The sequence below is a fragment of the Mytilus edulis genome, chromosome 2 (genome assembly GCF_963676685.1).
Source record: "Mytilus edulis chromosome 2, xbMytEdul2.2, whole genome shotgun sequence".
Lineage (NCBI taxonomy): Eukaryota > Metazoa > Mollusca > Bivalvia > Mytilida > Mytilidae > Mytilus > Mytilus edulis.
The window spans coordinates 27944264-27961846 of NC_092345.1; the positions used below are offsets into that span (position 1 = coordinate 27944264).

Genomic DNA, 17583 nt, shown 5'->3' on the forward strand with positions numbered 1-17583 from the left:
GGAATATTGTCCCTCGTAGAACATATATTGCACTCGCAAGCTCGTGCAATATAAAACTCTACTCGGGACAATATTCCCCAATATTCATGCAATAACCCTATATTATAGTACAAGCTATAAAAGAGGGGCGACAGATAATACCAGAGGGGCATTGAAACTCATTGATAGAAAATAAACTGATAACACCATGGGTAAAAAAGAAAAGAACAAACAAACTAATAATAGTACACAAGACACACCGTAAAAAAACTAAAGAAAGCAACACGAACCCAACAAAAACGGGGGTGTTCTCAGATGCACCAGACGGGTAAGCAAATCCTGCTCCACACTCTAAACAACGATTATGCAATATTGATTAAGATAAACAAATATCATGAGGGTAGCAAAATCACATCGACAGAGTTAGAAATATTACAAACATAAAAAGACACAGGACAAACTAAAACATAAAAAACTAACCATTAGAGCAATTTCCAACAGGAACCTCCCTTAACGTAGGTTAATTCAGAGATCAGTGAATTTGAAAATGTTAGCTTTTAATGTCCCGCTTGTCAAAATCCATGAAAATAAATCAAAAATATTAGATGTTGTATAACAAAAGAGAGATTAAAGTACTATTCAAACTGATCAGTCGTAAACAAACTGACAATGCCATGTCGACAAAAAAACGAAAAGACAAACAGATCACAAATCACAACACCGAAAAATAAAAACTGAGCAACACTAACCCAATCAAAATCAGGGATGATCTCTGGAGCTCTTGAAGGTAAGTAGATCGAGCGGCATGCCGATCCTTCTTCACACGTAGCACCCGTCGAGTTGTTCATGCAAGTCCAAATCCGATTAAATGTTAATTTGGAAGGTCAAATTTGATGGGAGGAACGGGATTGTGTATAGGGAAAACAGTAGTATTACATTTTCCTAGCATTAGGTTGGCCTTTTGTGTACCCAGGACAGGTGAAGGAAGTCAACTTAGGAGCACCGTGATTGGATGTAAGGGTACAATATATTTTTTTATTTATCTATGAATAACTGCAGTGTTTATATCTACAATACAAATTTTAAAACCTATTGAAATATTTTCTAGAGAATTATTCGAAAAGGCTTTCAAAATTTTATAAATTTGCTGCAAAATGACGGTGGGCATGGATAACATAAACAAGCTCCGTTGGAAATAGGTCATGATACTATTTGGCTTCAATTTTTAAAATAAAGTAATAAAGTACTAACACCACACATAACTGTTTTATCCAGGTTTTTCTTATAAAAAGTGGTAAAATTAGAAAATGTTAGTATTGTCGCCTATGGCAGAATAAATAGTATCGTTTTCCCTTAACGACAAATGAGACATATCAGTCGTTATCTGTTAAACAAAACTTTTATAATAGTCAACCAACTCGTGTTTAGTGAAGGAATACTATCAACTTTGAACGTTTTGTTTAATATCTTCTTCGTTGACAATCTTTAAGGAAGAATTCGTGATAGGAAATGCAAGCTCTGGAATATCGTATCTATTGAGAGGTATAGAATGAAATTCAAAACAGTGTGGCTGTGGCCATTGATTGACACATTAAATTCATCCATTGGCTGGGACAATTTGTATGTAACGACCACTGCTCACTATGTACTTTTTAAAGACACTTAAACTATGGGGTCACCAAAGGTTCTCAACACCTTAATAAAGTAATTCGAAAAATTAATCAGAAATAACACGATGTTTGATTTATGTCAATTATATAAATCAAAACATAAAGGTTATTCCTGATTAATTTTTCGAATTATTTTATAATTAAAGGCGTTAAGAAACCTTTGGTGACCCCACAGTTTAAATGTCTATCGTAGGTACGTCGTTAACAGTGGTCGTTACAGACAAACGTTCACGTAAATTGCCCCAGTCAATGGATGAATTCAATGTGTCAATCAATGGCCACAGCCACACTGTTTTGAATTTCATTCTATACTCCAATTGCAATTGTTGCTTGATTGTTGCTACAAACGAAGTATATTGAATGTCATATGGGATTGAAAGTAAGTATTAATGACATGCCCTCAACACAAAATTCCCCTAATAAAAAACCAATAAGTTACGACATCAAATAATCGATGATCCTGACTTCGGACAGACACATGCATATGTTTGGTTTGAAATGTTGAAATGTACTGTTATATTATTTATTTGTGCGTTTCACTGTACTGGGTGTTCTTGCGTTTGTTTGTACTGTAATCCTTAAAATATCCTGTACCCAGTAAGGTATATGACAGTTGTTATCTAATAGTTCGTTTCTATATGTACTCGTATTTCGCAATGTCGTTTGTTTTTTATTGCATTTCAGTGTTTCTTGAAGACCTGTTGGTGACCCTCTGCTGTTGTTTTTTTATTTGGTCGGGTTGTTGTCTCTTTGACACATTCCCCATTTCCATTCTCAATTTTATTTCTGTTGTTTCGTTGTTTTCCTCTTGTAGTTGATAAGATAAGATAAGATAATTTATTAACCAATCATGGTGCCCAAAATTTGAGCTATACAATCAAATGAATTACAAAATAAAGCACAGAAAATGATTAGAATGATTAAAGTTCATTTAAACAAAAAACCACATGAATACACATTTACACTAATTAACCTGATATAAACCAAGTTATTGACAAAACATAGTTGTTATGGGTGCCACTGTGACCTGGAGAAATTACATAAATCTTTAGGATAGTTCTAGGTCTATGGGAGACAACTCCTGATCAATTTTAATTCCTATATATATATATATATCTATCTATATTTTTTCTTCTATATTTTTTTTTTTAAACTACAATATTTGCTATAATTTTCTTTCGTTCTTCAAAAAGGGAGTGCAATAAATTAGATAAGTTTGAAGTAACAAACAAATCTTCAGATGAAAGAATCCAAACAAATTTCATTTCATCAGATAATCTTGAAAAAATTGAATTTAGAATTTAAATTAGATAGATGTTGAGATCGAGTATCTTTTAGAACAGGACATTTTAAAAGAAAATGTAGTTCGTCTTCAACTGCGTTCTTACATAGCTTACACTTTCTGTCTTCAGCTTTAGTTCCAATATACCTCCCTCTTTCGATTTCAAGATCATGACAGCTAGTTCTAAATCTTGTGATTATTTGCCTGTCCTTTTTTGAATTCATTTTTAAATATGGTTCAAACATAAAAATATTTTTTAATTTTCTGTAAGTTCTTAATTTATTGCCAGATTGTAAATTAGTACACTTCCCAGAATTGCTTTCTAAACTAGCTAACCAGCTTTCTTTAAATTTAATGGTTAAAGATGTTTTTACTTTTTTTAGAATATGGTTTTGTTTAAAGTTTGACTGGTTAACAAATAGATATTCTAAGTCTAGAAATTTAAATATATGTTTAATGTTTCCTATCCAAGATTCCTGGTTATGTTTGTCTATAGAATGAGATAGATTTATGGCTTCCCGTAGAATAATATTTGAAGGTTCAATATCTTTCATAAGATGGATCAAATATTTTACCATATTCATTATTACATAATACAGTGTAGGGAGTGAACCTAGTTCTCCTATACATGCCATATTTGATGTTTTTATATTAACTCCTAGTGAAAATTTACAAAGCTTAGTATGAATTTTCTCTAGTACAAGATGATCAGTTTCTTTTGATATAAATTTATCCAAATGTATTTGTTTCTTATGTGGTATATAACCCCAAATTTCAGATCCATACAACAAGATTGGTCGGATTGTATGGTTATAGATGTGTAATAAAGTACTAGGTTTTGGGCTTTCCACTGAAAAGGTCTTCCTTAATTTGAAATATGCTTTCATTCCTTTGTTATAAAGTTCTTTCTTTGATATGTTCACTCGGTTTTATTTTGTAACGCGTATTTGTTTTCTCTCAAGCGATTTATGACTTTTGAACAGCGGTATACTACTGTTATACTTCTGTTGCCCTTATTTAGATTAAAGTATTTTTTTAGATTTAAACCTTCCCTTGCATTTGTTCTCAATAAGTGGACTAAAAGCACAATAAAAAACATAATTCAGTATAGACGAAGCAATTTAACGGTAGAACAGATATTTACAACAACAAAAAATAATTAGAACACACATTATGCATACTAAACAATATGTGTTGTATAAAAATATATTTGCATTTTTTTAGTAAGATCAGCGTACTGGACCTGCCAATTTGAACTATAAAATTAGACTAATATCAGTTGCTTTACTTCATACAAGTTTTCAAAAAAGCAACGTCATTAACTTTACAGGCTGATATAATCATTTGCAAAACACAGTACTTATAAGACATAAAATAAAGGAAAACGAATGACACCTTTTAGTTTTACGTCAAATTATGAATAAGCAAAATGATGTTTACCCTTAAAAATACCTGAGGTACTGATTGGTATAATCATTACCTTCATCAATTAGTCTATTTAGCCAATAAGATTGATTGATTGATTGTTGGTTGCTTAACGTCCAATGGCAAATATTTCATGCATATTCAGGACGAGAACAAGTTCACAATAAATACAATAGGTAGGTTGTTGTAATAGAGGCCATCTAGGATGATGGTCGGGGAAATTTGGACTACCACTGGAAAATGAGGGTATATTGGATAGGGACAGAAATTTTGCCTTGCAACAGGCCACCTACGGACCCCTCAAAGAGTTGTTGCAAGGGTTCTTAACGTGCAAAGAGCGTGGCACTCTCTTTACACGAGGCATCGGATTTAACGTCCCCTTCTGACGGACGTGACTGCGAACTTGATACATCCCGCACAGCCAAACGGACGCCCCACTTCAGCAAGCGTTTTACTGCCGGTCGGGAGAAGACCAAGTGACCATATTTCTATACCCCAGTCACCCTTGGGGTATTTAGCCAATAAGAAACGACTGTTTGAAGGACAACCGCTAAACGTGTTAGTTAATAAACCTTTCGCCATGGTCTATAAAAAATACAATGGAAATCAATTAATTCCGGTGTCCTATAGCCAATCTTCCCCCATGCCAATTTTCCTGGGGGAAAACCTGGCTCGATCTAAATTTTACCCCCGGAAATATTGGCATGACCCAACTTTTCCCCTCAACGTTATAGGGGGTCACCAGGATCAGGCCAATTTTCCACCTAATAGTACGAGGAGCTAATGTTTCCCCCCTTGTAATGTATTTTTTATCCAAAAAGAGAATAGCAACATTTTTTTAAATTATTTTAGCGGTACCAAACCTTCATTGTATTAAAAGAATGAAATTCAAAACAGTATGGCTGTGTGGCCATTGATTGACACATTCAATTCATCCATTGACTGGGACAATTTACGTGAACGTTTGTCTGTAACGACCACTGTTCACGACGATAGACATTTAAACTGTTAAGCTGCTGCAAGCAAGCGTTGCTTCAAGAATAGTTGAGTCTGTGTGCATAAAACAAAGGCCCTACTAATTAAGCGCTGATTGGTTAATTCAAAATTAGCTATGAATCTCATTGGTTAATTAGTATGATCTCGAAAAACAATTAGTAAACGAGAAGCAGATGAGGCAGTGACTGGGAAACCCCATTGCTGATTGGTCATACCAAGTTTTTTTTAAGATTTGTCAACTCTTTCTATCCTAAGAGGTGAAATCTGTAAATATAGAATCTGTACTTTTGCAACTTCCCTAAATGTTTTGATGGTGTCAATTTGTCAAATAGCACGAAACTAAAGGATTTAAACTTTAATTTTATAGAATTTCTGCAAAAATGACCAATTTTGGCATTTTATGGTCAAAATAGGCATTTATAGCTTTTTCAATATTGATGCATAAATGGCATCCTGACTTTCTATCTGACAGGTTTTCATGTGTCAATATTTGTTTTTCTATGCCTTTATCTAGTTCTTTTATTTATTTATGAACTCTGGATCTACAGAAAAGAAGATTATCTCAGACAATATGTGCAAAATGTGTTGCATAAATGACCCTTGTCTAACGCCCTGTTTGAATGAAGTAAAAAGTGGGGAGCTTGGTACATAAAATTTGAAGTCCATAATAAAGACCTCACTAAATTTGTATCAAAAGCACTTTATAATGTCTATTGTACCTGTTCCATTTCACATAATATCTTTCTTTTCTTCTGTAGGATAGCAAGTGATTTAAATATAAGCCTGTTGAGAATAAATTGCATGCAATTTTTTCCCTAAAAAGGCAAAAATCTTTGTATCAGACCATACTGTTTGTAAGAAAAGTTAATTGCAAGAGTCTTTTTATGCTCAGATTTGTTGTATCATGTCACATGAGTATAGAAATGATAAAAAAGACACAAATTTTTATTTCTTATAGCCTCAGTATGCATTTTTTAATGTAAATATATGGCACCGCCTAAATTAACCCTAATTTTTTTCCAGTCTTACTTGGCCTAAGAACCTTTTAAACTAATATGATATATTATTTGTAACTTTTCTTTCCATTTAAAGTACTTTCAATACATATGTAAGGATCATTTATAACCAAAAAGCTTCACAAATTTAAAATTGCTGGAAAATATTACATCTTCATGAAAGGCTCCCCTTCATTGAAAAACCTCAATTTTTAGGCCCAGGCTCATATAAATTTTACTTTTGAATAATTATGCCAAGTCTGATAAATCAAATGAGTACTCTGTTGCTTTAAGTACAGGATAAGTTATATATTTAGGCATTTAAAAAGTATTTTTTGCAATATTTTAATTTTTAAAGCCCCAAAAGTTGATAGTTGAAATTTTTCAATTTTAACGTCAAAATTTTACGCGCAAACATGAGTATAGGTTTGGGAGAAAGAATCACAGTTTAATATTGTCTTTGCATATCAATATAGCAATAAACATATTTACAAAGAAAGCAAAATCAAGTTGAAAAACTGTGTTAAAATACCAGGTGCTAATTTAGAGCCAAAAGGTATTTTTTTATATATAAAAATGTGTGTTTGACCGTCAGGGAAAGTCCACTGTAAACCTGTAACCTGTTGACTACTGCGACTGATACCCACAGATTTGTAGGACGATTTTAAATCAACTTTGGACATGAAACAATTTTTGTCACTAATTTTGCTGCATCATCAACAGATTGAAATGTTTGCTTATCCATATCCCCTGCAAAATCATTAACAGCTGAGCCTATGGGTCTGCTGCAATCATGAATTATCCTTACACCCCCATCTGGTTTTGAATTGACACCTAAAGGACTGATAATTTTTGGTGTTGACGTTGCCAACTCATAATTGCCATTTTCAATTTCAATTAAAATATGTTGATGTGCTTTATCATAAAGAGGACTTGCAATATGTGCCGAAGGGTGATTTTTTTGCTGAAACGTTAAGTGAAGCCAAATTAATATCCGGAACAATGTCAAATCCATGTTTAATGCCATGTAAAAGAAATTCTTTATCAGAATCATTTTTAAGTTCCTCTTGCCAAACAGTATAAACAAGGTCACGCACTGGCTTTACCATTACATCCAGTTTTTTGAATGAGCAAATGCTTGGTGTTCAGCACCACAACCCTGGATGGCACAAATGTGCGAATAGCGACAGTTTTGTAAAAAACAACCTTTCCTACTATTGAATTTCCTACAAATTTCAACACCTTCTGCAGAATGAGATGCATATTTGGAATTATTCTGTTGTTGCTTAGATGCAAGCTTACCAGATGGACCAGAAGCCTGAGGTTTAGTGAGTAAGGCTTTTGGCCGAAGATAAACTGACTGTAAATGAGGGATGTCAGTGCCCCACCTAAAATTGTGCTGTTTTTGGAGTCTGCGGTATTCCCTATCAAAAAACAGCACTGACACAAATTCACATGATGAAACTAAATGATAAAATCTCATGGTATAAGATAAATAGTCAAGAACCTGTGTCTGTGTCAGTTCTCCTGTGCTCAGTAACTTGTACATGATAGACAGGTTTGCCCTCGACCACTGACACAGAGACAGGGACTCAAGTTTGGGTCTTAAAGGGCCAGATTTAAAAACAAGTTGCTCCCCTGAAGTATCTGAAATAAGGCGCTCCTCAGACATGCTGGTCCCCCCTATATCATAGGAAACAAAGTCTGAAATGTCATTATACACTATTTTACTGTCCATGTTGGCAGATTTTAAATAAATCTGAGGGTCTTGCCAAGATAAATTAGAATTGACATTGTTCATGTTCGGATTATAACTGACGTTAATTGGATCAGGTGCATGTTCTTTCTGGCTTGCTGATAACTGCTGAAGCACCGCCCGGATATAGCCGTCTTCTTGTTGATTGTCGCCATCTTGGGTTACACTATGGGCGCCGCCATCTTGGATTAGGCTGCGTGCGCCGCCATCTTTATTTACACCGGAAGCATGTCCGTGTTCGCCTTCATCCTGTGCGCATGTCATACGTTTCGACGGTTGCATGTCCACCTTCTCTATCTCGGAACTATTGTCCTTTCGGAAAGTTTTATTGACCGCTCTTAATAACAGTTTGCGCTGTCCTATCGGCATGTTCGTCTCCGCCAAATCGTCGGCCTCAATTAGTGACACCGCTTCCATGTTTTCGAATCCTAGCTCTAGGATTGTATCAGTGGTACGTTCACTGAGTTTCATGACGCCGGCCCATGTTCTCACTTTATCAGATGGTCTGTCGGACGAGGCCATAAATGTGATTTCTTCATCGTTTGACATTATTATATTCCGCCGAGAATATTATGCATAAATGAGCGCAAAGGTAAACAGCCACACAGCAAACAAGCAAGTAATAATGGTCAATCCCGTCTCATTGACGAGTTTGTAGCCTCATATATGTATCATATGAACATCTTTGCAGGTATCGAAAGATTAAGCAGTCATAAATAGTCACGATGATGCCTAGTCCAGCAGTATACGAATCATAGATTATCGTCGGACTGTTTCTAATACTCGTACCGCGCACATGTACATATTCTTGTAAATCATTTGTTTAAACAATAGCAGAATTTTGTGTCTGTATCCAATACGAAATTAATTAATCCACTGTATGATGTAAATTAATATACGATCATAATAAAGAAAATATTTTCCCCGAAAATAATAATGGCTGCTGCAAGCAAGCGTTGCTTCAGGAATAGTTGAGTCTGTGTGCATAAAACAAAGGCCCTACTAATTAAGCGCTGATTGGTTAATTCAAAATTAGCTATGAATCTCATTGGTTAATTAGTATGATCTCGAAAAACAATTAGTTAACGAGAAGCAGTTGAGGCAGTGACTGGGAAACCCCATTGCTGATTGGTTAAAAACCTAGACATTCAATTGCCCCTAAGTAACTACTGAATAGCATTCCAAAACGTATTAAGTATTAATACTCTATTTAAATAAAATAGTTCCATTAATACATAACACTGTCCTACCAGATCCTCCCTTATTATGTTGTATATATGTCAGTTGTACCAATAACCAGTATGCTATATCTTTGGTGCCCTGACCGAATGCTGAAGAGTTACAGTGCAGATGAAAGCACCTGATTTACACCTAACAGAGTTCAGTCAAGGGACCAAGACATGCCAACTGGTTATAGCACGTATAGGGAGAAAGAATCACAGTTTAATATTTTCTTTGCATATCAATATAGCAATAAACATATTTATAAAGAAAGCAAAATCAAGTTGAAAAACTGTGTTACTCCAAAATAATCCAAACCTGTGTTAAAATAGGTGATTAGGTTCATGCAATAGGTCACTTGGTCATAACAAATACTAGTACATGCGTGACATGCTGTTTATAGGAAGGCAGGTTAATATATAATGGCACCCTTTTTTGAATAAATAAAGTTTTCTCATGGTATTCAATTATTCTGAACAGTATTGCAAGAATTCAGTGTCCTGAATTCAGCACAAGGTAATTACATCTGAAAAAAAACACTGACTCAAAGGGCGCCTGTGAGCCTAAATAAAAGAAAACGAAGGGAGTGACAGGACATATGAGAAACAAGGTGATGCACAAACAACGGAGTTGGTCAGCATTCTTTCAGAAAAAATTGACATAGCTTTAACTCGTGCAACCTTGAAACAGCATCAGCCATATCATTGTGCTTCCCTGGTAGATGAATTGCAACAAGTTGAAAATTGTTAGTAGCAGACAGCCAAAACAATTCGCGCAAAAATGACATCGAAAGTTTGTTCTTAGAGGTACACTTATTGATACAACCAACTGTTGATGAATTATCACAATAAATATATACTCGCTTATTTTGCCAGCACTTAGCCCAACGCTTGGCCGCCAAAGCCACTGCAAATGCTTCTTGCTCAATAATATGCAAAGTTTGCGCGAATGGGAAATCCTCTTTCCAATTTACATAAAACCAATCGGTACCAAAAACTCCACCTGCACCTGTTTTGCAAGCATCAGTATAAACCGAAGTGACAGGATCCGTGTTAAGTAAGAAGGATTTCCCATTAAAAGTGGACATGAAATTGTACCACCAGTGAATATCATGCAAAATATCCCCGCATAATCGCATTTTATGCCAATCAGGCTTGCGCTTCGTAATGCCATCAATGATTCTCCGAAGAAATACTCTTCTGCCGCGAACCACTGAAGAAGCCCAATTTAGCTTGCCCGCCAGGGACTGCAGTTGTTTCTTTGAAACATGCTTGCGCTGCTGAAAATCTGCCAAATCTTGCCTTAACTGCTCTAGCTTTGTACTAGGTAATCTTAGTTCAAATGTTGTGGAGTCAATCTCCACACCTAAAAATACTAATTTCTGGCATGGGTCCAAGACCTTGGACCAACTAATTGCAAAGCCTAATTTGCGCAGCAAGTAAATTAAAACTCTAAGGCCATGTGCGCAGCGCTGCTTAGTGCTCTCGCTAATGAAAAAATCATCTAAATATGCTATAATGGTAAAGCCTCTGCGTGACATCATGCGGCGAATAGCCTGGGAAAGTCTATGAAAAATACCAGGTGCTAATTTAGAGCCAAAAGGTAATTATGTATCTATAAAAATATGTATTTGACCGTCTGGGAAAGTCCACTGTAAACCTGTAACCTGTTGACTACTGCGACTGATACCCACAGATCTGTAGGCCGATTTTAAATCAACTTTGGACATGAAACAATTTTTTGTCACTAATTTTGCTGCATCATCAACAGATTGAAATTTTTGCTTATCCATATCCCCTGCAAAATCATTAACAGCTGAGCCTATGGGTCTGCTGCAATCATGATTTATCCTTACACCCCCATCTGGTTTTAAAATGACACCTAAAGGACTGATAATTTTTGGTGTTGACGTTGCCAACTCATAATAACCATTTTCAATTTCAATTAAAATCTGTTGATGTGCTTTATCATAAAGAGGACTTGCAATATGTGCCGAAGGGTGATTTTTTGCTGAAACGTTAAGTGGAGCCAAATTAATATCCTGAACAAAGTCAAACCCATGTTTAATGTCATGTAAAAGAAATTCTTTATCAGAATCATTTTTAAGTTCCTCTTGCCGAACAGTATAAACAAGGTCACGCACTGGCTTTACCATTACATCCAGTTTTTTGAATGAGCAAATGCTTGGTGTTCAGCACCACAACCCTGGATGGCACAAATGTGCGAATAGCGACAGTTTTGTAAAAAACAACCTTTCCTACTATTGAATTTTTTACAAATTTCAACACCTTCTGCAGAATGAGATGCCTATTTGGAATTATCCTGTTGTTGCTTAGATGCAAGCTTAACAGATGGACCAGAAGCCTGAGGTTTAGTGAGTAAGGCTTTTGGCCGAAGATAAACTGACTGTAAATGAGGGATGTCAGTGCCCCACCTAAAATTGTGCTGTTTTTGGAGTCTGCGGTATTCCCTATCAAAAAACAGCACTGACACAAATTCACATGATGAAACTAAATGATAAAATCTCATGGTATAAGATAAATAGTCAAGAACCTGTGTCTGTGTCAGTTCTCCTGTGCTCAGTAACTTGTACATGATAGACAGATTTACCCTCGACCACTGACACAGAGACAGGGACTCAAGTTTTGGTCTTAAAGGGCCAGATTTAAAAACCAGTTGCCCCCCTGAAGTATCTGAAATAAGGCACTCCTCAGACATGCTGGTCCCCCCTATATCATAGGAAACAAAGTCTGAAATGTCATTATACACTATTTTACTGTCCATGTTGGCAGATTTTAAATAAATCTGAGGGTCTTGCCAAGATAAATTAGAATTGACATTGTTCATGTTCGGGTTATAACTGACGTTAATTGGATCAGGTGCATGTTCTTTCTGGCTTGCTGATAACTGCTGAAGCACCGCCCGGATATAGTCGTCTTCTTGTTGATTGTCGCCATCTTGGGTTACACTATGGGCGCCGCCATCTTGGATTAGGCTGCGTGCGCCGCCATCTTTATTTACACCGGAAGCATGTCCGTGTTCGCCTTCATCCTGTGCGCATGTCATACGTTTCGACGGTTGCATGTCCACCTTCTCTATCTCGGCACTATTGTCCTTTCGGAAAGTTTTATTGACCGCTCTTAATAACAGTTTGCGCTGTCCTATCGGCATGTTCGTCTCCGCCAAATCGACGGCCTTAATTAGTGACACCGCTTCCATGTTTTCGAATCCTAGCTCTAGGATTGTATCAGTGGTACGTTCACTGAGTTTCATGAAGCCGGCCCATGTTCTCACTTTATCAGATGGTCTGTCGGACGAGGCCATAAATGTGATTTCTTCATCGTTTGACATTATTATATTCCGCCGAGAATAATATGCATAAATGAGCGCAAAGGTAAACAGCCACACAGCAAACAAGCAAGTAATAATGGTCAATTCCGTCTCATTGACGAGTTTGTAGCCTCATATATGTAACATATGAACATCTTTGCAGGTATCGAAAGATTAAGCAGTCATAAATAGTCACGATGATGCCTAGTCCAGCAGTATACGAATCATAGATTATCGTCGGACTATTTCTAATACTCGTACCGCGCACATGTACATATTCTTGTAAATCATTTGTTTAAACAATAGCAGAATTTTGTGTCTGTATCCAATACGAAATTAATTAATCCATTGTATGATGTAAATTAATATACGATCATAATAAAGAAAATATTTCCCCCGAAAATAATAATGGCTGCTGCAAGCAAGCGTTGCTTCAGGAATAGTTGAGTCTGTGTGCATAAAACAAATTTAAGGCCCTACTAATTAAGCGCTGATTGGTTAATTCAAAATTAGCTATGAATCTCATTGGTTAATTAGTATGATCTCGAAAAACAATTAGTAAACGAGAAGCAGAAGAGGCAGTGACTGGGAAACCCCATTGCTGATTGGTTAAAAACCTAGACATGCAATTGTCCCTAAGTAACTACTGAATAGCATTCCAAAACGTATTAAGTATTAATACTCTATTTAAATAAAATAGTTCCCTTAACCTATTGTCTATAATATACGTCCTATTGTCATGAAACTGTGTAAGCAGTGTTATAATTTATTAAGCTTTGGTCATACCAAGTTTTTTTTAAGATTTGTCAACTCTTTCTATCCTAAGAGGTGAAATCTGTAAATATAGAATCTGTACTTTGGCAACTTCCCTAAATGTTTTGATGGTGTCAATTTGTCAAATAGCATGAAACTAAAAGATTTAAACTTTAATTTTATAGAATTTCTGCAAAAATGACCAATTTTGGCATTTTATGGTCAAAATAGGCATTTATAGCTTTTTCAATATTGATGCATAAATGGCATCCTGACTTTCTATCTGACAGGTTTTCATGTGTCAATATTTGTGTTTCTATGCCTTTATCTAGTTCTTTTATTTATTTATGAACTCTGAATCTACAGAAAAGAAGATTATCTCAGACAATATGTGCAAAATGTGTTGCATAAATGACCCTTGTCTAACGCCCTGTTTGGGTGAAGTAAAAAGTGGGGAGCTTGGTACATAAAATTTGAAGTCCATAATAAAGACCTCACTAAATTTGTATCAAAAGCACTTTATAATGTCTATTGTACCTGTTCCATTTCACATAATATCTTTCTTTTCTTCTGTAGGATAGCAAGTGATTGAAATATAAGCCTGTTGAGAATAAATTGCATGCAAGTTTTTCCCTAAAAAGGCAAAAATCTTTGTATCAGACCATACTGTTTGTAAGAAAAGTTAATTGCAAGAGTCTTTTTATGCTCAGATTTGTTGTATCATGTCACATGAGTATAGAAATGATAAAAAAGACACAAATGTTTATTTCTTATAGCCTCAGTATGCATTTTTTTATGTAAATATATGGCACCGCCTAAATTGACCCTAAATTTTTTCCAGTCTTACTTGGCCTAAGAACCTTTTAAACTAATATGATATGTTATTTGTAACTTTTCTTTCCATTTAAAGTACTTTCAATACATATGTTAGGATCATTTATAACCAAAAAGCTTCACAAATTTAAAATTGCTGGAAAATATTACATCTTCATGAAAGGCTCCCCTTCATGGAAAAACCTCAATTTTTAGGCCCAGGCTCATATAAATTTTACTTTTGAATAATTATGCCAAGTCTGATAAATCAAATGAGTACTCTATTGCTTTCAGTACAGGATAAGTTATATATTAAGGCATTTAAAAAGTATTTTTTTGCAATATTTTAATTTTTAAAGCCCCAAAAGTTGATAGTTGAAATTTTTCAATTTTAACATCAAAATTTTACGCGCAAGGATGAGTATAGAACTTAACTTATTGTCTATAATATACATCCTATTGTCATGAAACTTTGTAAGCAGTGTTATAATTTATTAAGGGTCATTCCAAGTTTTTTTAAGATTTGTCAACTCTTTCTATCCTATAAGGTGAAATCTGTAAATATAGAATCTGTACTTTGGCAACTTCCCTAAATGTTTTGATGGTGTCAATTTGTCAAATAGCATGAAACTAAAAGATTTAAACTTTAATTTTATAGAATTTCTGAAAAAAAGACCAATTTTGGCATTTTATGGTCAAAATAGGCATTTATAGCTTTTTCAATATTGATGCATAAATGGCATCCTGACTTTCTATCTGACAGGTTTTCATGTGTCAATATTTGTGTTTCTATGCCTTTATCTAGTTCTTTTATTTATTTATGAACTCTGAATCTACAGAAAAGAAGATTATCTCAGACAATATGTGTAATATGTGTTGCATAAATGACCCTTGTCTAACGCCCTGTTTGGATGAAGTAAAAAGTGGGGAGCTTGGTACATAAAATTTGAAGTCCATAATAAAGACCTCACTAAATTTGTATCAAAAGCACTTTATAATGTCTATTGTACCGGTTCCATTTCACATAATATCTTTCTTTTCTTCTGTAGGATAGCAAGTGATTTAAATATAAGCCTGTTGAGAATAAATTGCATGCAATTTTTTCCCTAAAAAGGCAAAAATCTTTGTATCAGACCATACTGTTTGTAAGAAAAGTTAATTGCAAGAGTCTTTTATGCTCAGATTTGTTGTATCATGTCACATGAGTATAGAAATGATAAAAAAGACACAAATTTTTATTTTTTATAGCCTCAGTATGCATTTTTCAATGTAAATATATGGCACCGCCTAAATTGACCCTAAATTTTTTCCAGTCTTACTTGGCCTAAGAATCTTTTAAACTAATATGATATGTTATTTGTAACTTTTCTTTCCATTTAAAGTACTTTCAATACATATGTAAGGATCATTTATAACCAAAAAGCTTCGCAAATTTAAAATTGCTGGAAAATATTACATCTTCATGAAAGGCTCCCCTTCATTGAAAAACCTCAATTTTTAGGCCCAGGCTCATATAAATTTTACTTTTGAATAATTATGCCAAGTCTGATAAATCAAATGAGTACTCTGTTGCTTTAAGTACAGGATAAGTTATATATTAAGGCATTTAAAAAGTATTTTTTTGCAATATTTTAATTTTTAAAGGCCCAAAAGTTGATAGTTGAAATTTTTCAATTTTAACGTCAAAATTTTACGCGCAAAGATGAGTATAGAACTTAACTTATTGTCTATAATATACATCCTATTGTCATGAAACTTTGTAAGCAGTGTTATAATTTATTAAGCTTTGGTCATACCAAGTTTTTTTAAGATTTGTCAACTCTTTCTATCCTATTAGGTCCGAGACCACAATTGTCGACTACCGTTGTTCACGAATATAGTCCCTAGTGTTGACAGTGGGTTACTTGCCATTAATTTTTATACCCCTTCCAAATTTATTTCTCCATGTTTAATGCCTCAAATTGCAAGTAGGGGGGTGAAATTACATTGTTAAAAAATTTGGGTCCGGAATTTTAAAGGAAAGTAGTGATTTGGTCCAGCTGAAAAAGGTTGAAAATTAGCACTTCGGAAGCTGTCAAAAGATTTCAAGACGCCCTAAACATAAAATTGTCCATATGTTGAGTTAGAGCCGATGAAGTTTCCTATAATTTTGATATAATTTGTCCCAAAAGTAGTACAACACACTGTAAAAGTTTCTTTGAGAAAGCGCAGGTGGGATTTTTTTTATTTTCATTTATGTTCTAAAAGAAATGCACTACGAAATAATTGTGTTCTCGGACCTATTGTTTGCTCTATGTTCGATCAGAATGACGTGATCTTGTATAAAGGTGATATTTCTTCTGGTGTGAGATGTTAATTCTCTTTTTTACGTTATCCCAGATGCTAATTAAGACTAAACAACAAATTGGCAGTATTTGGCCACAGCCTTTAATATTATTATTCTTATTATTTATACATGTTGTATATAACTGAAAAATGAGGTTACCCGCATATTGCTGATTATGGCAACCGTACTGTCATATATATATATAAATTACTACCACAGATAATGGTTACTGAAGATAGGATTAAAATAATTTGGAAATCACCGTGGGAACACAGGTGATGGATCGAAACCCTTACATTGTTCATCTAGATCTGTAGTAAATGATCCTATTCATAAAACAAAATGTTTTTTGATGCAGCGAATTATGCCAGATTGACAGTGAAGCAAAATAATGATTCATTGTCAACCGCCATATAATGGAGGTTCGCTGCCAAGCTGTGAGCCAAATACATCCACTAATAATCAAAGCAAACTTCAAGTTAACTACAAGTAAAGTTTCTCAATAAAAATCGTAAAAAAATGTATATATCTACATTAAAATTTACATAAGATCAATCATACAAAGTTTGTCTTATGTTACAATATTGTATTTATATCAGTGAGACAATAACACAAAACAAAACGTCATAGATTTTAACGAACGTAATCAATGCTTCACTGGTAAATTGTTGTGTCAGGGATTTCGATACCATAAATTACTTAAAACTTTTACTAAATTCTTTCATAGATACAAAGATTTGATAAGTAAATTTGGCTATACCCGTAGAAAGCTTATTAAAAATGGTATTTCACATCCTAAATTTTATGGTAATATTGTACTTAAAGCGAGGAAATCACTATGTGATCCTTGTAAACTCATCGAACCTTTAAACAAACTTATAAGTAAGGGTTATCGTACCAATATTGTAATTAGATCTCTGAATATAGTTCACATTGGCACTAATATTGATTTTGTCATTAGCAAATTAAAACATAACTAAATTTCATTATCTTTTGAGGCGAGATGTATAGAGACACAGACACGTTAACTTTTGTTT

The 17583-nt window shown here is 34.5% G+C and overlaps 1 pseudogene; it reads right to left on the bottom strand.

The window, feature by feature from the left end:
- Positions 1–9793: 9793 nt before the first annotated feature.
- LOC139510534 (uncharacterized) lies at positions 9794–11138 on the bottom strand (annotated as a pseudogene).
- Between the last annotated feature and the right edge of the window lie 6445 nt (positions 11139–17583).